This window comes from Tursiops truncatus, chromosome 17 (genome assembly GCF_011762595.2).
Source record: "Tursiops truncatus isolate mTurTru1 chromosome 17, mTurTru1.mat.Y, whole genome shotgun sequence".
Lineage (NCBI taxonomy): Eukaryota > Metazoa > Chordata > Mammalia > Artiodactyla > Delphinidae > Tursiops > Tursiops truncatus.
The window spans coordinates 73,566,043-73,588,466 of NC_047050.1; the positions used below are offsets into that span (position 1 = coordinate 73,566,043).

At 42.4% G+C, this 22,424-nt stretch overlaps 1 long non-coding RNA gene across 1 annotated transcript; it reads right to left on the minus strand.

The window, feature by feature from the left end:
- Window positions 1–2,348: 2,348 nt before the first annotated feature.
- On the minus strand, window positions 2,349–8,025 carry LOC141276874 (uncharacterized). Its single transcript, XR_012327125.1, has 3 exons — window positions 7,952–8,025; window positions 5,894–5,953; window positions 2,349–2,373 (listed from the first exon to the last, which is right to left on the minus strand). It is a non-coding gene; the product is annotated as an uncharacterized lncRNA (long non-coding RNA).
- Window positions 8,026–22,424: the final 14,399 nt, after the last annotated feature.

The window sequence follows — 22,424 nt, forward strand, 5'->3', positions numbered from 1 at the left end:
AGACCAGTCTAATACCATTATTTTTTCTTTTCTTTTTTTTAAATGAAATATAGTTGGCTTACAATGTTGTGCTAGTTCCTGGTGTATTTTGACTCAACTCTCTTTACTCTGTCCTAGCTTTGCTAAGGCTAAACATCACTTCTTCCATCTGACGTGTTCTATTCCCTCATGCCAGACCCATCTCATTTTCTTTTTCTTGGACTTATATCAATACCTCCAGTGTGCCAACTCAAAATTACTCTTACTGAGAAGCAAAAGTACGCTAAGATCCAGGTCTCCTCCTTCTTAGTCCACTGTCCTGTCCATGACACCTTATACTTCCTGATGATCTGTCCTCATAACTTTTCTTTCTCAAAATTGGGAGCCGTTTTATACACTTTGACGTCTAGCCTTGACGCAGACTTTGCTATAATCATTTTCTTCAGCAGAAAACATTTCATTTGCAAGTAAACCTAGCTGTAAAATGGGTAATAGAGTGGGTCTTACTAACTGATACTACTGATTGCATTGCTTCACTAGACATTTGGTGAAATCGGTAATTAACTTTCAGGAGCTACATCCCTGAAAGTTGTTTTCTTTATTGTTTCCTTTCATTTCTCTCTAAACTAACAGTAACTGCAAATGGCTCTAGATCTGGCTGGGATCCTTCCCGATATAATCCGTTGTTACAAAGAAAAATCATTAGCATGATGCAAAATTAATTAGAAAAGTCAGTTGCGATTTATAAACATGCATTTGTGGTTAAGTAAATCTGAAGATCTGGATTTCGCTTGGTGCCCTCGGGGTGGATACTTTGCATGCTTGTAGCACACCAAACAAGAAACCTAATCAGATTGGTTCTGCCTTAAATGGAAGCCATTTGTTTGGCCCTAATTGGGATCTGAGAAATTATTAAAACATATTTTTGGAGTTTGTTCAAATTAATTATTGTGAAGCAAATGAATTTATAGGCAAGCTACTTTCTCAAAAATTTTCCCTCAAACCAGCTGTACTTTGTTCTAACAAACAAAAATTATATGAATAGAATAAATATAATGGGCTAACAGAAATCTAGGTGGAGATACCTAGATTTAGGGAAGAGGCTTGGAAGGTCATAAAATAAAACAGAGGTGTTTTTGTACCCAAGATCTCAGAAACCAATTTGTTAATCATTCTACTGTATTTCCATGAGTAGAAACAAGTTTACTGCAAGGAGAAGAAACTACCTGCTATACAGATGATCCTGGGACACATAGCTTTATTTTCTAGATAGAGACTTTTCATAACACGTAATAAGCAGTCTAGTAAAGGAGCTTTAATTTCTAAAGCCCCTGTTTGATATGGCTTGATGGGTAGAATTAATCTGGAGCAAACTGGAGTTTGCTTAGAATTTTTAGTGAGAGGAGAGTTTAGGTATTTATGCTATTTACTCTTTCTCTAAATCATATATAGCATCTGAGTTGAAATTAGGATTTGTAACAAATGAGGTACACTATTACCTTAATAAGAATTTCTATTTTAATTGAAGCCACCTATGAGAATGTGACACTTTGATGCCATCTATAACCCAGCTAACCACAATATAGGACTCCTGACTCTTCAAAACCAGTGACCATGGCCTTGACGCTATGGGCGTCTATTACTTAATTTATATAATTACATTAGGAATCAGTATCAAATCATCAATTTTTACCTGGGAATGTTGCATTTCTAAGGTGATGTAAATATTATATACTATATCCATTAGCTCTACACACGCTGGTATTATAGAAGATAGTCTGCATCTAGTAATTTAAGTAACAAGATGTGTATAGTTTTTATTTATACATGCCTGTTTCCCAAAATTCATCCAAATACATTTTGTGAAATCGGTAAATTTTCTACTTATATTCAGAATTCTATTCACATAAAGATCAGCAAATCTTTTCTCATGACCCTCTGGTTTCTATTGTTTTCTTCATTTCTCTTTCCCAGGTACACCCCCCCCCTTACAACATAAACTTCTCTGTGGGGTGATTTCAACAGCTATCAACCTTTGCATAAGCATGTTATAAGCATCAGATTATCATGCTCCTAGCCACACCCTCTCCAGCTCGGTGAAATAAAAAGGAAAGAAAATTAGACAGGAAGCATCATGTATCATGAAATATAAATGTCAGATTATAAACTATAAAAGTCAAGAATGATTTCTAAATAAATATAATTGCTTCACTTTGAAAGAGGATTTGGGTTTACATGTGATCCCGCCAGTATTTGCTAAATCAAGTAATGAGTAAGTAAACATGAAACCACATTACTGAAGGGTGTTGCGCTCAGCTGAGTTTAGGGGGACTCTGGGAGCACAGCTCAAATCTTCCATACTAGAAGAGTGAGACTGTAGGTGTGAGTGGTTTCCTGAAAAAAAAAAAAAAAAAAAATGAGACACCCCATCTGAAGCTCCATTCCCTCAAAATAAGTTGGAATTTAACTTCCAAAACAAGGATGTGGAACATTCAACAGCAAACATGGATAATGGGAAGGGAAGAAAAGAAAATACTATATTGAGTCATTTTTGCATCTTTGAAAAAAAAAGGGGAAACAGCCAGGGGAGAAAGCATACAGTAATTCATCAAATATTCTAACCCAATATCACTTGGGAAAAACTAAGTTTCTGGGAATCTGGAACCAAAAGGAACTTGAGAGGAGTTCTGTCTGGAGCCTGCAACGAGAGAGGAGAGTTGACTCCAAACATGACGTCACACAAGGACCACTGAGATGAACGAGGTGCTAAGAAGTTCTCAGGAAGTAGTTCCTGGCAAAAGCAAACACAAATCCTCTCTGGAGGAAATTATCCCCAATACAGGATAGCCATATAGTATGTTTAACAAAACATGATTTTAGAAACAAAATCACCAAATATGCAAGAAAGTATCACAAAATAAAAGCAATTTTAAGACTTCCCCTCCCCTAGCAATAATTTCAGGTATTGGAAATGACAGATACAGAATATAAAATAATTGTTATCAGATGTTCAAAGAAATAAAAGATGATATTAAAAAAAACTATCCAGAAACAAGTTACTGCTGTGAGTTGAATTGTGCCACCCCCCAAATTCATATGTTGAAGTTCTATATAACCCACAGTACCTCGGAACGTGACCCTTTTTGGAAATAGGGTTTTTGCAGATGCAATTAGTTAAGATGAGGTTATACTGGAATGGTGTGGGTCTCTAATCCAATGTGACTAGTGTCTTATTAAAAAGCAGAAAATTTGGAGACAGATACACACACAGGGAGAATGCCAGGTGAACATGAAGACAGAGATCAGGGTGGTGTTTCTCCAAGCCAAAAACACAGAAGATTGCCCACAAACTACTAGAAGCTGGGAAAAGAAGCTTGGAACAAATGCTCCCTCACAGTCTCTGGAGGGAATAATCTGCCAACACCTTGATCTTGGATTCCCAACCTTCAGGACTGTGAAACAATAAGTTTCTAACTTTTAAGCCACTCAGTTTGTGGTACTTTGTTACAGTGGCCCTAGAAAACTAATACAATATCCAAAACAACCAGGAAGGAATTAAACAAGGAAAGCTTTTGGAAATAGGAATAGAATGATTCATGTTGAAAACACAGTCAGTATTATGTACATGAAAGAGAAACCAAAACGTTCTAGGTGTGTGCAGAAAGGATTTAATTGAGGGGATCAGTTTCTTCCCAAATAATCAGTTTCCTAACCTGACTCTCCAAAGTCACCCAGAACTGATCCACCAATACTGCCATTAGAACCATACTAGGAGCAAAACATCACCTCCACTGCCACCCCGACAGGTGCCGCCCATCTTTAGGAAGCCAAAGGACAGGTAAGCAAACTCCTATACGAAGATGACCAAGAGGCAACTTCCACTATCATCACCATTGTCACCACTAGTCCCATTGTTTATCAGCACCCAGGAAGCTGGAGAAAGGACAACAGAACATCACAAGTTATCCTCATGTTTCCCCATCCTGCTGAGCCAGCAGCAACAATCAGAGCCCCACTTCACTTCCTCTTTTCAAATATCATACAAAACCATGTAGGACTCTACTTTCAATTAAATATTTAAAATAAAGCCTTTTGCTACTGTATGATTTCCAGCCAGTAGGTGACTAGAATGCAGGCTGAGTGAGCCAATACAGCATCCCAAGCAGAGGGAGGAGGAGAAGCAGACTACACAGCAGAAGCCAGCAGTGCACAGAACAAGGACCTGAAGAAATTCTCAAGAAGGTTTCATAATGATATGAGCACATGGAAACTATAACAAAGCATTAAAAGACATTGAGGAGAGAATATGAGTATGTCTTATAAGATTCTATCTGATCAGCAACATAGAAGCAGAAAAGAGAGAACACAGAAAAGATGGCAAATTTAAAGTTTTAGCTGCTAATAATTTTTTTAGAACTGTTGAAAAACATGAATCCTCAAATACAAGAAACACAAGGCATGCCAAGCAGGATAAATAAAAAGAAATCCAATCTTGGACACATTGTCATAAATAGAAGAACACAATAAAAAAACTGTCAACCTTACAAGTAGCCAGAGAGAAAAGACAGATCATTCATTAAAGAATGATAATTAGACTAATAGTAACTTCTCAATAGCAAAAAAAAAAAAAAAAAAAAAAGCGAGAAACATTTATTTTGGAAAAATAAAAATGACAGAAGGAAAATCTAAGAAGCAAGAAGGATAAATAATAACAAAAAGTTTGCAAACATGAGTAAGTATAATAGACATTGTCTGAATAACAATAATATTATTATAATTGCTGAATTTGCGGTTTATAAAATAGGTCATAATTACATTTTGAACAAGTCTCAAGTGTAAATCATGATGAGAGTTATAAAATCTCCTCTTGTTTAGAAGAGCAAGATTACACAGTGCAAAAATCCAATGGCAGCATTTGAAAGAACATAAATGAAGTGTTTAACTTAAAAACAAAATAAAATAGAACAAAATAAAATAAATAAATAAAATGAGAGAGAAAACCAAAATTATTTGTTTCAAAAGAAGGCTAGTAAAAGCGAGGGACCAGGTAAGCTTAACAAAACAGTAGAAAAGTTACAAATAGGTTGAAAACTCAAAAAATCAGTCCAAATACTCTAAATAATGCAAATAAACCAAACTTTTTATTTTTATTTGAAATATTTGAGTAACCATAGTTGTGTTTTGTCTGCAAAGGATACAACCCAGAAACAGTGAATGTAAAAATAGGAAAAAAGATATACCACACAAATAATCACCAAAATAAGGCTGGCTTAGTTTTTAAATGTCATACAAAACTGACTTTAAAACAAAATTTTCTTTTTATGAATTTGGGTTGGTTAAATACAATTCCAGCCAGTAAGTTCCTGATAAAGTAGCCTCAAAATATAGATGGACGTATTAATTAACTAGATGGGGGGATCCTTCCACGATGTTTATGAATATCAAATCACCACGATATAAACTTTAAATATCTTGCAACATTCATGTCAATTATATCTCAATAAAGATGAAAAATACATTAAAATTATCTTATCAAAAATATGTATATATACCACATAGAATAAAAGTTGAGATTAAGAAATCCCTATCACAGTGGGAAAGTTCAACGTATATCTCTCAATATTTACTATATCAAGTAAATGAAAAGTTAATGAAGATGTGTAAGATTTGAGTCATACACTAAGGAAGCTTAATTTAACAGACACACAGAACCCATCCCAAACATTTATTACAAATTATTCTCAAGGATGCATGGAATTAAACAAAATAAAACAAAACAAAATCTCACTGCATTCTGGACCATAAAGCAAGATTAAACAACTTTCCGATAAGGGGCATCAAACGAAGCTCCCTGGCTATGGTGCAATTACGTCAGTGGTAGAATTTTTACATTAATAGCCCTCAACTCTCTTACCTCTTTGTGCTCATGCCCTTGGGTACTGCCCCTCACGTGACTCTGAAACTGTCCATGTGACTTGAAGCATAATAGAAAGAAGCAGAAGATTAAGAAAGTGTTTGCACACACCTGCTTTCTCAGTTTTGGACCCTGGCCACTGTCCTGAGAACAAGGGCTGCCGGAGGGGGTGTGGAAGGCGAGGAAGTTGGCTGAGGCCCTCCTAGCCCAGTTTACAGCCCACGTCCAAATATATGACACTGTCCAGCCAGGATTAGCAAAGGTGCATACGTACCTCACACAAATTACAGACACATGAGTGAGACCAACCAACTCCAGACGAACAGCCCATGAAATGCATAGATGCATGAGCAGTGATACGCTGCTAGTGTATTATGTTACACAGTTTGGCCACTAGGTTTGGGGGTCTTCTGTGTTTGATATTATAAATAGTGTGGGGAATATTGTGTTCCTAGATGTATAATTTCAGGATAGAAGGACAAATACATTAAAAATAGGTATAAATAGATCACCCCTCCAATTCCTACAAGTTATGAGAGGAACCTTTACCTTATAACTGCAATCTTTTGAATACGGGAAAGTGATGCTGTATCTCCTGTTGCCGTACTTTGCGTTAAGTGTACACCGTTGACTCGAGTGTAGAATGTACGGAGCTAAGCAGCCTATATATTCCCTCCACTGGCTCATGTTTACGAAGCAGTGTACAACGTCCCAAGACAATGAGTCTTTGATTAAGATCAGGGATTCCTGATGGACAGCAGAGCTGATGAAACAGCCTTGTCTCTGGAGTTGCGGGAAGATTATGCACCAGCCTCTCTGCAGCTTGAGTAATTTATTTAATAGGTACACCTGCTCCTGCCAGCTGTGAAACATTTGGTAAGGTGACCTGAGGCTCATTCCAACTGCCTGGTGTCACCGGAACGGCACAGGGGGAGGGAGGAAGTCAGATGTAGGAGGGAGACATTCTGGCACCTTTGAAGAGGCAGTGGTTGCTATGGAAACCCTTTCTGGAAGAAAGTCTGTCTCCTGAGTTCAAAGGACACGCTTCTGAGATAGGTGTCAGTTGGGGGAGGGGCTAGACAGTGATTCCAGCCTCTTAATGTCTGTGTTAGGAATCTTAACGAATAATGGGGAGGCGCTGCCATGAGTGACTCTCCAACAAGGAAGACAGCTCAACAGGGCGCTCGAAAGAGAACCCCGAAGGGCACACAGAACATGAATTAAGTTTACATTTGAGTGATAAAATGTAATTTCACTGAATTCATCATAAGTTGACAAATTTTGTAGAATATTTACTCTGTGTCAGGGGCTGGATGTAGAACTGCGGGTCCAACAGTAAAGAAGACAGAGCCCCTGCCCTCAGAAACATAACTGGGTTAAAAACCCAGTGAAAATTAAGAGTGAGAAGGCTAGCAATTTGAGAAGTACAAAGGGGTCATGGAAGCACGAGGGAGATGCAAAAAACTTACTCCAGTTTGTGCTGGGAGAGTGGATGGGGGGAGAAGACATCTATCAGAGAAGAATTCCTACAAGTGGGATAGTATAGCACCGATAATGTGACTGGTTTGACACTGTCTGGGTTTTAATCTCATCTATGCAACTTAAAAAGTTTGGGGCAAATTATTTGTCAAATACTGTTGTTATAGAATTCAATGAGATACAGACTGCTTGACATAGAGTAACTGCTCCATGTGTGTTAGTTTTTGTTAGTTGTCTAATCATTATCAGTACTCACTGAGGATTCAGTATAGATGAGGCAATGAGCTAAGGGATTTTTTTTTTTCTGTGAAAGCTACTCAATGAATTGTCACCATAACAATGCTCTTCTGTGAGCACTATTTTTACCTCATTGTGCAGTGGAGGCAGTTAAGACAAAGTAAGGACAGATAAGGTCAAGATCACAGAGTTCCTACATAGCAAAACCTGTAGTCAAACCCAGCCTGAACACATTAGCTCCATTCTTAACAAAATAACTCTACAGACATAACCTCCACCACCATGATAATGGACAGTTCCATAGTGCTTTACTCTGTAGCAGACAGTGTTCTAACTTCTTACCTTACATCTCATTTAATTTTCACATAACTTAACACAATAGGTGTTATCATCTCCATGTAGCAGATGAGAAAAAGGAGGCATCAGAGGTTAAACAACTTGCGCGAGGTCATGCAGCTAATCAGAGGTAGAGGTGAACTTGGACCCAGGCAGACTGGTCTAGAGTCTATATGCTTAACCACACATCTAGATCAGATTCTCTGCAGTGGGGATTAATGTACAGGAGGAAACCTGGGAAGTGATCTCAGGATCAACACCTGTTGAGAACTCAAGGAAGCAAGGTTGGGTGAAAGGAAAGGTTGAACTGAGATTCGGTCACAGAAAGACCTCAGCAGATCCCCATGGGGAGCTCGGGAGATGGGATCAATCTTCAAAGTTGTCCCAAGTTGAGCAAAGGGGACTGGGATTTATTCTGCTGAGTGATGGGTCACTGGGTGCAAGCTCTCTAAAAAAGGCTTAAGCTAAAGGAGGCAGTGCCCTTGAGCTGAGGCAGTGCCCAGGGAGGCTTCAGCTGAGAGCGGGTAGCAGCCGGGGCCCCCAGCCGCCGGCCCTCCATCACAGTATGATGGCTGTCCCTCGCCAACCTGCCCCTTACCCCTGTCCTTCCATTGTTACACAAGAAACCTGTTGCCCTCCCAACACTGGCTGAGCGTCTGCTTCTCAGAGATGGCAACCAGCACACCTTTGAAAATGGATGGGTTTTTGTTTTGTTTTGTTTTGTTTTTTTAAAGAAGATGTTGGGGGTAGGAGTTTATTTACTTTTATTTATTTTTGCTGTGTTGGGTCTCAGTTTCTGTGCGAGGGCTTTCTCTAGTTGTGGCAAGTGGGGGCCACTTTTCATCATGGTGCGCGGGCCTCTCACCATCGCGGCCTCTCTTGTTGCGGAGCACAGACTCCACACGCGCAGGCTCAGTAGTTGTGGCCCACGGGCCCAGTTACTCCGCAGCATGTGGGATCTTCCCAGACCAGGGCTCGAACCCGTGTCCCCTGCACCAGCAGGCAGATTCTCAACCACTGCGCCACCAGGGAAACCCATGGATGGGTTTTAATGTAATCAGTTTGCTGCTAGGTGGCTGACTGGTGTCCTCAAGGCAGGAGGACATGCTAGGAGTTCGACATGCGTCTCTGCTGTTGCACCTTTGACATTGCTTTGTACTGACTCCTTGGTTCTTTGCAGTCAGTGAAAATTCTGTACCATGGAGAACGTCCCCATAGCAACAAAGCCTCCCTTGTCAAACCTTAGGTTCTGCCCCACCCCCGTCCAGCTCACCCAGGGTCCAGCCCCATATGTCCTCTCCCAGGTCCCACCAGGACGTGCTGGTTCTGTTTTGCAGCTCCTCTGGGGCAAAGTCCCTTTCACCTACTCCTGGGTGCAGCCCTTTCCTGGGTGGGTTGTGTTGCGACTCAACTCTTGCTCTGGTCTGGACTCCAGGAGGGAGTTGGAGCTGTGTCCTGAGAGGCACGTGCTGTCTTTAAGTCAGAGCTTTTGCTTCCCCTCAGAAAGGAAGAACTAGCTTTTTAACAGAGGGGAGTGCTGTGTCTACAGGACGAGAGAGTTCACAGAAATCTAAGGATCTGAATATTTTTAGTGTGTTGATCCAAACGTCCTAACTCCGAGTCTCAGAGTCCTTCTCATGCTCATCTGGGGCTCTGGCTTTGACCAGCCGACTTGCTGAAATTGATAATTCAACTGCCTTTGAAAGACAGACATCCTTACAATTAAGCCCTGGACTCCTTACTTTCTGCCCTCTGGCTTGGAGTAGGTGAGAGTATCTGTATGTTTTTCCAAGGAGGCTTTCTGACTTTCAAAGTTGGCTTTCAATCAGTGACTAGCCATCCTCAGCCCTGGATTGTCTTTTGCCTTGAACCACACACATTCAATTGTTCAATTCTATAATCCTGTAATCATCACATCTCATGAATCTCTCCAAAGCCGGAGATATCGCATCTGCTGCACTATTTCCCCACCCAGGTCAGCACAGGTGGAAGCTCTAACAAGTGCACCAACTCCCTGGGTCTTCCTTACTCCCCAGTGACAGGATGTGCGTTGCCAGCCACAGAGGGTGACCAGTTCCCAAAGCCCATTTTCCTATCTGTTCCTCAGACCACTCCCGCGAGTTCCCTGAGTGACTCTGGAGGAAGGAAGTTAACTGTGGGGTGCTCTCTGGAGCCTGAACTTGGAGGGAGGAATGGAGGGAAGCAGAATTTGAACTGTGGTGTCATGGCAACAAAGACCACAGTGGATCCCCTTGGAATTCTGCCGCTGGAGTGGTCCTTTAGAGTTGCCTGAGGTTGAGGCCGAAGCGGAGGTTTCGTATTCTCACAACAACGTACGATTGGTATGGGCTGCCTCTGAAAAGGGACAGAACATTGGGCAAGGCAGCTCAGTTAGGCTCAGGGTGATCCCCAGGGAAGGGCTGTGGGCAGGTGGCCCTCCCGGCAGCTGGGAGGATGAGCATCTCTCCTCTGAACAGGGGAATCTGGTGGTACCACAGCATCCTTTAGGCCCTTGGTGTTTTATGGCCTTGGAAGGTTACGGTAGAACCTATACCTGAGCAGTCGATGGACCTCAGTGGGGTGAGGGGTGTGGCAGATGGGGACAAAGGAGATTCATCATCTCAGGTAGAGGGAAACACAGGTGAAAAGGCTGGCCCCCTAATTCACTCACTGAACTTCACTGTGGAGAGTCATCCCACATCCTGTGACCGGTCACGCCCATTCCCTTTCAGCAAAGCATCGTTTTCATTCACATGGATAAGGAGTCAATGGCCTGGAAGGTTGGGAGAAATTCCAGTGGTCCAGGCAGTGACAGACAAGGCAGGAGCAGTGACGTCAGGAAGGGGAAAGGAATCCTGGTGTGAAGGATCCGCGATGTTCCAGGAGTCTTTGTAGCCTTTGAGAGACAGTTAAATAACATAGCGCCACGCTGCCTCGCGCAGATTGATGTCAGATTGATGAAACCGCAGAAATGCAGTTCAACCGGCACTTAAATATAACCTTGACCAGTTGTCCAGAGAGACGCACAGTCCTTTGTTGTTGCTATAAATATCCTGACATAATAATAATAGCAAATACACAGGACGCCTGGGATGCACCTGCCACTGTTCCAACTGTACAGACCCCGACCCATGTGACACCGTTCTGTGCAGTGAGTACGAACGGGATCCTTGCTTTGCAGATGCAGGAAATGAGGTACTGAGGGCTGTGTTAGCAGAAGAACCTGGATAACGTTCAGAAGTCTCCGGATGCATACTCAGGTGGGAAAACAGGAAGGAGAGTAAGCATGGGATTATCATAAAAGTCAGGATAGGCACAGGGTTGCAGGGCGGGGGAGGGCATGGGGAAGAAAGTTTATGTCCAGGAAGAGGAAAGTGGGTCTGTTACAGAGCTCAGGATGTCTACTTTCTTCACTGGGCTGTGCTCACATCAGGGCTTCTCAGCCTCAGCACCACTGACCGTCTGGGCTTTGTCATGGGGCCGCCCTGGGTGTGGAACAGCATCCCTAGATACCAATGGTGTGCTCTCCCCCGGCTGTGAGCACAAAGAAATGCCTCTGGGACTTTGCCAAACGACGCCTGAGGAGCGGAATTTCTGGCAGTTAAGGTTACTAGTTTACTAGGCAGTACAGGAGTTGGTTAGGTCCACGTTTATGGTACGCACATCTCTGCATGGACACCACATTTCCCATTAACGTGAGTTCAAACAAAAAAGAATCCAGCACAGTGCTTAGCATGTAGTAGGTGTTCAAAAATGTGATTTCTTTTCCATTCCTCTTCCAGATCTCAAATTCCTATTTCTGCATGTATCTGGGAGGTTTTCTATGGCATTTCCCTGCTTGATCCTGGCTCCGGAATGCTAAACCCCACTTTAACCCAGGCTGACACAGTCACACATCACTCCATTTACAACATCCTATTCTCACTATTTGGTAAGTTTTTTTGACTTAAAAAAGTCAAACATACGAAAGAATAAAGATATAATAAACACCCTTGTACACATCATAAATTAACAGATGTTAACATTCTGTCTCATTTGCTCCAGAACTTTTTAAATAAATACATTTAATAGGTAAATATTACAGGTCCATTTTTTCTTTGTATCCTTCTCCAAGTCTGTTTCCTTTCCTCCATCCTTAGAGGAAATTGTTATCATTTAATTTCTTCTATGATTCTATACTTTGTGTCCATGTCAACGAACAATAGTAATAACAATAATTATTGTAGCTCATATTCCTTGTCACAGAGTAAGCCCAATGCTTCCTTTGTATTACCTTGTTTAGTATTCGTAATAGACCTTTGAGATACCCACTATTATTTCCTCCATTTTGTGGTTAAGCATAAAGATGTTAAATTTATCAAGCTTACATAGTTAAATTTTACAGAAACGTTAAATTTTGCAAAAATGTAATCAAGCAGATATCACTGTCTGTTTACCCTTCTGTTTTTCTGGTAGACTATGAGCTCTTGGACAAAATGTGTCCCTTTTTCTCAGTGTCCTTGGGCCTAAGACAAATAACACTTAATAGATGAGCACACAAGTGAAAAGTAAACAAATGGATCAAGAATGAATGAATCGGGGCTTCCCTGGTGGCGCAGTGGTTGAGAGTCCGCCTGCCGATGCACGGGACACGGGTTCGTGCCCCGGTCCAGGAAGATCCCACATGCCGTGGAGCGGCTGGGCCCGTGAGCCATGGCCGCTGAGCCTGCGCGTCCGGAGCCTGTGCTCCGCAACGGGAGAGGCCACAGCAGTGAGAGGCCCGCGTACTGCAAAAAAAAAAAAAAGAATGAATGAATCAGTTGCAAAGTGGTCTGACGCAGCTTCTCCCATACAATTTTCCGTTTCCAAACTCGGCCGCAAGATGCTCTTCTATCCTCCACCACTTGTCCCATGTTCTGTCTTCTTGTGGTTCCCGCGAGAGCATCATCCCCATCCCCTGTACAAGAAGACTAAGGCTGCTCCTTGCTTAACATTCTCTTCCCCGTCACAGCATCAGAGGCCTCTTTGAAGATGAGGTGCAAACAAGGCCGGAGTGAGCCCAGGGACGTCACGGGGGAATCTGCTGCGCCACCAAGAGGGCCTGGATGGGAATTACAAATGTGCCCCAGCCTGATCTAAGAGACCGTCAATGCCAGATGGAACCAGCCCTCTAGGAATTCCTCTAGGCATATCAGTCAGGCCACGTAGGGGGGCCGTTAGCTGGGCACCATGAGTTGCTTTGGACAGACCAGGTGTCCCTACAAACGTACTCAAGCACACAAATATATTTTCCTATTAAGGAGGCATTGTGTACAGATGTTAGCTTTTTACTTTTTTTTTTTTTTTTTTTTTTTTCGGTACGCGGGCCTCTCACTGTTGTGGCCTCTCCCGTTGGGGAGCACAGGCTCCGGACGCGCAGGCTCAGCGGCCATGGCTCACGGGCCCAGCCGCTCCGCGGCATGTGGGATCTTCCTGGACCGGGACACGAACCCGTGTCCCCTGCATCGGCAGGCGGACTCTCAACCACTGCGCCACCAGGGAAGCCCAGTTTTTTACTTTTATTGTGTATAGGCTAAAGGTCAAACCTGCTTGAAAATAAGGGTATCAATGCCCACTATTTTTCTTATTATTGGAGTAAAATTGCTTTACAATGTTGGTTCGTTTCTGCTGTACAATGAAGTGAATCAGCTGTATGTATACCTATATCCCCTCCCTCTTGGACCTCCCTTCCTCCCCCCTCATCCCACCCATCTAGGTCATCACAGAGCACAGAGCTGAGCTCTCTGTGCTTTATAGCAGGTTCCCACTAGCTAGCTGTTTCACGCATGGTAGTGTATATATGTCAATCCTAATCTCCCCATTTGTCCCACCCTCCCCTTCCCCTCCTGAGTCCACATGTCCATTCTCTACGTCTACGTCTCTATTCCTGCCCTGCAGATACGTTCATCTGTACCATTTTTCTAGATTCCACATATATGCATTAATATATGATATTTGTTTTTCTCTTTCTGGCTTGCTTCACCCTGTATGACAGACTCTAGGTCCATCCACGTCTTTACAAATGACCCAGTTTCGCTCCTTTTTGTGGCTGAGTGATATTCCATTGTGCATATGTGCCACATCTCCGTTATCCATTCACCTACTTTACTAAGCACAGATGAGCCTTCCACTGTGTTGATGTGTGTAACTCGCCCAGCTCAGGGCCAGCGGGCACTGGGAGCCCAAAGGTAGTGAGGCTAGGCACTCCCTCTCCCTAAGGGCTCATCCGCCACACAGCTGATCACAGCCACTGCTCACAGCTCTGCACACGCACTAGCCTCCCCTCCCTGCCATCCCACCTGCTATTCTTTCGGCTCAGAGCCCAGGCCCCACATCTTTTCCTGCATAGCTAATTCCTACTCATTGTTTCAAGGTCAAGTTCAAATTCTCTGTCCACACCACCCACCCACCTGCATGCTGTTCTCTGGTTTGGGGAGAATTCCACAGCCACTCTGTGATTTTTAGGGTTAACGGGGAAGCCCGCATCTTCCGCTTCTATTGATTACAATTGATTATGTAGATAACCTCCCAAAATTATATTACAGTGATAACAATAATAGTAATGATTTTCCTTCCCTCTGACTGGCTTAACTTTATTCCCTGTCCATAGCACAAGTCACCATGTGACAACTTACATACTTACTGTACTTGCTTATTCCCCCCCCACCGCCCGCATCCTAGAACAAGATTACCATCAGGGCGGGTTCTCTGTCTGCCTTGTCGCCACCGCTGCATCACCACAGCCTGTATCAGGCACACAAAAGGTATGGCATAAATGCCTGCTGATTAAACGCATGGATCGAGCTCTTATGCTAAGTGAAAGAGTGAGGTAAATACTCAACATCCTCACTTCATGAAGATTTCAGAAACTTGACAGCGGTCAGCGTTAGCGCCTCTGAGTGGAGGAAATGCAGGAGTGATGGCGGGGAGGTGTGAGGAACAGGTGTGTCCAGGAACTTCGAGAATCTAGGGGGATTTGCACCCGAGTAAATGGTGCCTTCACACAGGGCTGGACCCAGGTGATTTGGGTCCTCTGTATGTGCCAGTTCCACTGAGTCACTATGCCTCCACTAAGCTGGCAGGACTCACGGGAGGGAAAGGACTTGATGAAACAGTCACATGTGTTTTGTACACTCAGTGCTCAGAACGGTGCCCAGAAAAGAGAGAGCAAGTGTCTGATGAATCATGGAGTGAATGAATGTACGAATGCACAAGTAAAAGTCTATAACCCCCTTAGAAAATGGACTAACTGGAAACAGAAACAAGGAGCTCCAGGCTTTCTGGACTGGATCAGGCTAGTAATTTCTCCAGTCGGAAGCCCAGAGGGCCACAGGTGAGGATGGGGACAGACTGACCCTGATCGGCTGCCTTGGTTCAGGAACACGGCCCTCTGTTGCCCCCTTGTGGCACCATTTGCTAGAGAGCATCCAAACACTCCCACCTGCACGTGCAACCTGCAAATGGGGTCATTCACTGTAAGCGGGAAGCTTCCGTCTTTTCACTGGAAGGTTTCTGTAATGTAGTAACTTCAGACCATATTGCAGGGAAAGTGGGGGGCACGGAGATTGCTTGGGGGAGTACTGAGGAGTCCCTTATACATAGAGCCTGATGCAAATCAGCTTAAGCTTTAGAGTGTGGATGTACAGTGAGTGTTATTATTTTCTGAGCTTGACCAAGAAAGAACTACAGATTGAAGGAATCCTGTTCTTTCGACTCTTGCCTTTTAGAAATTGAATTTTGCTACTCTGATAATTTTATGGATGGTAAACTGATTGTGTATTGAGTGTTGTGGTCTTGAAGATGTGTTGCTTCTCCATTGATGGGCATGTGGAACTCTCCACGTGGAGATAGTCTGTCCCATTTGAAATTTGTGTTGAATTGTCACACAGGGTTCAGTAGACCTTTATGTTCTATAAATAAACGCTACTTAGAACAAGAAAATGAAAACTCAGAAACATCTAAATTTATTTCAATATGTCACAGGACTGAAAGTTGCCTTTGTGTTGTAAATTACATTTCTTTTTGTTTCAGTGTTTCTTTTGCCCTTGACTATGACATGTGCCATGTGTCCTGAAAGTTGCTCTAAGAACATGCCCTCTGAAAACCTTATTAAGGAACCTATCACAAGTGAGGGTGATCCCACAACTGAATCACAGAATCATGGGGCATTACATATTGAAGGAAAGTTGGGGAACTACATTCTAATTTCTGGTTTTATCTCTAGAATGAGGGAATTTTCACTTGGCCACAAGCAGCAGCTAGATACTAAGAGAGAGATGTGAATAATTTCAGGTACTTCCAATATCATACTCAGTTTTATTTCAACTTTATCTCAACTGAAAAGGAAAGAAAGAATATTTATTGATTTCCTGCTTGTGTCAAGTATCATGCTAGGCATTTTGCACTGTTAGTTCTTTAGCCATCACCGTGATAGAACGAGAGAAACTTCTCAGCTAACTATGGCTGTGTGACAAACTGCCCCAAAACTGACTGGCTTAAACAACACGTTCGTATTTTTTTTCTCATAATTTCCTGAGTTGACTGGGCTCAGCTGGTGACCAGACTCAGAATCACTAAGATTCTGGCATGTGGCTGCAGCAAGACAGTAGCAGTGGAATGAGTCTCCTGCAGCCTCAAACTAGGCTGATGCCCAAGATGTGTCATTCACATGACGAGCAATTGATGTCGGTTATTGCAGAACTCAGATGGAGCCATTAAACAGTGCCTACGCATGACCTCTCGACATGGCTTGGGCTTCTCCAAACCCATAGGATCTCTCCAAGTCCATGATGACTGCGTTTGGAGAGATCACGTCCCAAGACTGAGCCTTCCATGAGAAAGAAAGTAGAAGCTCCCGGGCCAAATAAAGGCAATGACTAACATGGGCAAAGTATTGATATTTCCACGTAATTCTATCAGCCAAAGAAGTCGTAGAGCCAGTCATAGTGCCAGATTCAATAGAGTGGAGAGGTAAGCTTCACCTCTTGACAGGCGACCGGCACGACCATACCGCAGAAGAGTCAGTGGGATGGGGGACATCGTTGGGGCCATATTTAGACAATACAATTTTCCACAGCAACGCACGCATCTCCCACACGCCCATGGTGCTTACCACTCCCGCAAGGAATCCAGGAGCTCAACTCACCCCGTTACAGCATCTGCTCAAAGCCAGAGTCTCACCAAAAATCAGGTCCAGATGTGGAGGTTTTCTGAGGAGCGATTCTTTGAATCAACATCTTGAGTACAATTTATCTCCATCTGAGTTAAAGATTTATATCTTTAACTATGAGCTAAAGGTACAAATCAACTACTCCACAGACATCAAACATACGTTAGGCGGAAAAATTACTTCCATAGACATTCCTGTGAAAAGGACGAAAATCAGGGGGCACAAGTAATTACTAGTCTACAGTGATTCTGAAATTCAACTGGGCCCTTGTTGCCAGTGTTTTGATTTGAGACCAGCCCTGATGCCTGGGATTTTTGTTCTGCATGGCTCTTGGTCTCTGTCTGAGTCATCCATCCATTTCCCACAAGAAGTAGCCTGTGTTTACAGCTTCTTCAGCCTTTTCCTTGCCCAGAAGTTACCTGCAGTCCATTTTTGAGAGGATCCTGTCCACTTAGCACTATTTTTGTCCAAGCAGACAGGATTTCTGATAAAACAATAATAATAACAACAACAACAACAATAACTATTTAAATCAATATCTTATGCACCTTATGTGTTTGTAATGCATTTTATTGAGGGTTAGTCTATTAGAAAAGAGTCACACCAACAGCTCTTTTTGAGGTAATTCTCCCCTTGGCTTGAAATCAGAATCAGGATACTACAGAAAAATACCATTAACTTTGTAAGAAGCCATTTTTGTATAGTTCAGGGGCGCCATTAAATGTTTCCATATTTTTTTCTGAAATCTTATCAAAGGTTTATACAACCATACACTGAGATGATCTCTAGCGCGATGACTATTTTTTCTTTTCTTTCTTTTTTATTCCAGTATTTTGCTGCCTGGAAAATTTGATTGGAGAAACAATTTTATTTTTGAACCCAGAATATACTGGGCTCTTTCTATTTCTTCTTACTGCTTTGGAAAACTGAACAGTTATGTTTTGGGCATATCTCTATTCACACATTATCATATGCGGCTAAAAGCAAGAATTTGGTACTTCCACCATTCTGCACAGTAATCTCTTTAGCCAAACACATCAGATTACTATTTGTACATTGCATTTTTCCTGTTACCGTCAGTGACAGATTTTTGTCAACTTTCCATTAACATATACAGTTGACCCTTGAACAATACAGGTTTAGATTGCACAGGTCACTTATACGTGGATTTCTTTTCAGTAGATACAGAACTAATTGATCCTCCCCCAGTTGAATCCGTGGATGCAGACCACGGATACTGAGGGCTGAATATGGGACTTGAACATCTGTGGATTTGGGGATCCTGGGCCAGTCCTGGAACCAATCCCCCATGGATATGTAAGGACAGGACAGCTGTATTGTGTTTCTCCAGCCTCCTATAATGATTTGCTCACGTCCTTCCAAAACCCGCTAGCAGTCTCTTTAAGGCTCTTCAGCACAGCCCCAGGTCCAGTGCCACCTGTTTCTTGTTTCTGTTGTAACAGCAGCCATTTTCACTTCTGGTGCCAATTTCTGTTGTGGTCATCGGTTGATGTATAGCAAAACACGCCCAAAGCTCGTGGCTTACAATCATAATTGACATTTGTCTTTCTCACCACTTTGTGAGCTGTCTGGGCTCTGGTGAATTTTGTTCACTTGGGACCTTTCCTGCCATTCCACTCAGAGAGCAGCTGAGTCTTCTGAGGGCTCAGGGGGCTGACCTGTGACATGACTCACGTGCTGGCCGTTGTTGCTGGCTGTTGGCTGGCAGCTAAGCTGGTGCTGTTGAAAGGTGGCTTAGACATGATGCTTGAGCTTCTCAAATGATGGAGTCTGGGTTCTGAGCTGGAACTTCCCAAGAACAACTGTCCCAAGAGGCAGGACATCGGCACTGCCAGTCCAATTAGGGGCTATGCCTGCAACTTGCAGTGTGTAACTTCCGCTGCATTTTGTTGGTCAAAGCAGACTCAGAACCCACCACGATGGGCTTCATCTCAGGATGGGGTGTTGCAAGATAACATTGCAGAAAATCTTGCAGGATGGGAGATGTGTCGTGGCCAACGTTGGAAAATGAATTATGCCATAAGAGACTGTTCTCTAATTTTATACATTTTATAAAGGAAACAAAAATGTGTCTCATTATCTCCCATACTCAAGGGCTTTGCTCAAGCAATTATCTTCTACCTCTCATCCCCGTCTTTTCCATTTCTAATCATTTCTATCACCAAAAAGCATGTTTTATCCTCACCTGTCCTAAAGTAAAAACTCCTCGCTCTATATCAACCTTCAACTAAACCCCCATCATTTCTCCTCTTTATATCAAGACTCCATCTCCTCTTACTCTTTCTTAAACCCACTCTGATCAGGCTTTTTGCCTTCTCTCTGCCAGCCTCTTCTCTATATTTCCCCCCAAATTGTCCCTTTGTTAAACCCAGTGGTTAAAAGTTCAGTCCTCATGTTACTTGACCTGTCAGCAATATCTGATAGAGTTGACTTTTCCTCTTTAAAGCACTTTATCTAGCTTCCCCAACACCAAACTCACATGACTTACCTTCTACCTCACTCTTTCCATCTTTTCTTAGTTTCTTCTTATTTCATAAACAAAATATTAGAGTTTGACAAGTCTCAGTGTTTGGTCTCGTCCCTTGGTATTTCAAAAATTATATTATCACTCCCAATGACATGATCCAACATCATTGTTTTGAATACCTTCTCTGTGCCGTTGTTCTCCAAGATTATACCCTCAGCTTAGATCTTGACCTGAACTCCAGACTGTATATCCAACTGACCATCACCATCTCCAAGACTGTCTAGCAGGCATCACATACTTAATAGACCCCAAACCGAACTCCTATATTTATCCCCCCAAAGCTGACTCACCTTTAGTTTCCTATCTGAGATGATGGAAGTTCCATTCTTCTATGGCATCAAATTAAAAAATTCACTCTGAATTTCTCTCTTACTCTCAGACTGCATCCCTAACCCATCAACACATACTCTTTCCCTTAAAAATATACCCAGAAGATGAGCCTTTCTCATTAGTTCCACTACAAAAATCCTAGTCCAAAAGGCTACCAAAATTTTTCAATAACCTTTTCACTGTTTTCCTTTATTCAAACGTATTCCTTATCATCTATCTTTAACAAACCTTGTAAAACCTATGTTAGATTATTACACTTCTCTGCTCAAAACCTCCAAAGCTTTCTATCTTACTCAATATAAAAGTAAAACTCTCCACCATGGTCTATAAGACCTATATAATCAGCTTGCTACCAAGTGGCTTATTGATCTTTTGTAGTGATTTTACCATATCTTGGGATCAGCATTGGTCTCTCATTCTGACAAATCAATAAATTTAGCAGTAACTGTAGGTAGATCAGCCATAGCAAGGGGACACCCGTGCTGATGGGTCCATGCGTAGTGTTCATTCCTGACACCATGGCTACTCTTTTATGGCCCCCCTACATAAGGACCGGTGTTGCTAAGGGCAAAGGTGGCCAACTTCTCGTACCCACTAGGTGTTTTGGTGCCTCTTCTGTGGCATATGCTCCCTGTGGGCTCAGTGTGAAAGATAAAGGTCCACAAGCTCTGTGTCCTCTCCTATATGCCCTTCCACACTCTTCTTCCCCAGACCTCCTTTTTTTTCTTAGATGCTGTATATTTAAAAGAAAATATACAAACCCTGAAAACTTACAAAGGTCTATGATTTCATAGACAGCAATCACCTTGTTTAAGGATAAAGATAATACACATTTATTGACAGAGTGAATAAATGAGACAGATTCTGTCTAGATGAACCCATGCATCTTTTGTATCCTCTTCGACATGTGTATGATCACCCCATTTATTGCAACCCCCAAAGGGCAAGTAATAACAAAGCTGTTAACCGACCGAGCTAAGATGGGAGCCTAATAGGTCTGTGTTGATTGGATAGCACATAGCTCTCAGCACATCATGGGCTCTTATTAAATTCATTCCATATCCCTTTAAAAGGGCAAGGATAAAACCCACAAGGATAATATGGATCTGATAGTGAGGTTGATGTAGGAGGGATTTGTAAAATTCAAGATGCTACATAATTTGCCAGATTCTTAGTAAATTACCTTGGTTCCTACTTCTTTAAGGTACCTGCTGCTTCTTGAAATAATTATCATAAAATCTTAATATTAGACATTAGAAGTTGAGACCTCAGAGATGATCATACCAAATACTTTCATTTTGCAGAAGATGAAGGGACTGAAGTGCAGGATGAAGTGAGTTACCTAAAATCAACTCATAAATTAGTCCCAGAGTCAGAATCAGGATCCAGGCCTAGTTCAATCCTCTTTCCAGCGTAATGTGCATCTTCAAACAAAAATTTCATTTCATTAATTTATTACATTAAGCAAGTTCCGTCCCCCACTCCCATCTGAGCAGAATTAAACTAGCTCAAGCTTAACCCAGTTGAAGGAGCACCAACTATAACTAATTCTCATCTACGCTCCACACCCCATGCAGATCCACCGCACCCCCTGGAACAGTGTAGTGACCGTGCTGAGCTCAATTCCACGACCTGGACCCGACCCTGATGTAACATGCGGAGTGTGCTTAGGCAGGCTTTGAATCCTTGGCCAGCTCTACAAAGCTACGATTCTCCTATTTTTGCATCTCGTTTTCTTTCTATTTTTTATGTCTATGTTTCATGGTTGTTTAAATGGTAGGAATAAGGAAAGGCACACTAACTGTTGTTAATCACTTTCTATTATTTGATTTACCAGTTTGTTTCTTTTGCTTTGAAGCAGGAATCTTTAGGTGCTAGCAACAAGGACCCACCCTGACAAATGTAAGGAAAAAGAAAAGTTTATGTGGGCATTACTGGGAGGAGAAGGGTTAGTTCAAAAACCGAAGGCAGACCTCAAAAATGATTACATGAAATAAGGATTCAATGAGTTAGCATATGTACGGCATATCAAATGGTATCTGACAAATGGTAAGGGCTATGGACATGTTGGGAGCTCTAAGGCTTGGCATAGCAGAGGTTAAGAAACTTTTGATTCACGTCACCATGAATGGGATTCATTAATCTTAATCATCCTCCGTCTTTGTGTTACCCAAATCAGGATGCAAATTCCAAGGACACCCTGACTGTTCCATCTGGGATCATCATCCCACCTCCTGGAGTGGCAGGATGGGGCATCTTGCCTGGCATTCCGGTCAGTACTGCACTGCAAGGCCATAGGTAAGAAAACAAGGATCCAAATAACTGAGTTCATGGACGAATGGCTTTATTAATTTTTTAACTAAATCTATCGCTATAAGAATGTTGGTTATACGTCAACCCACCTGCAGATGAGA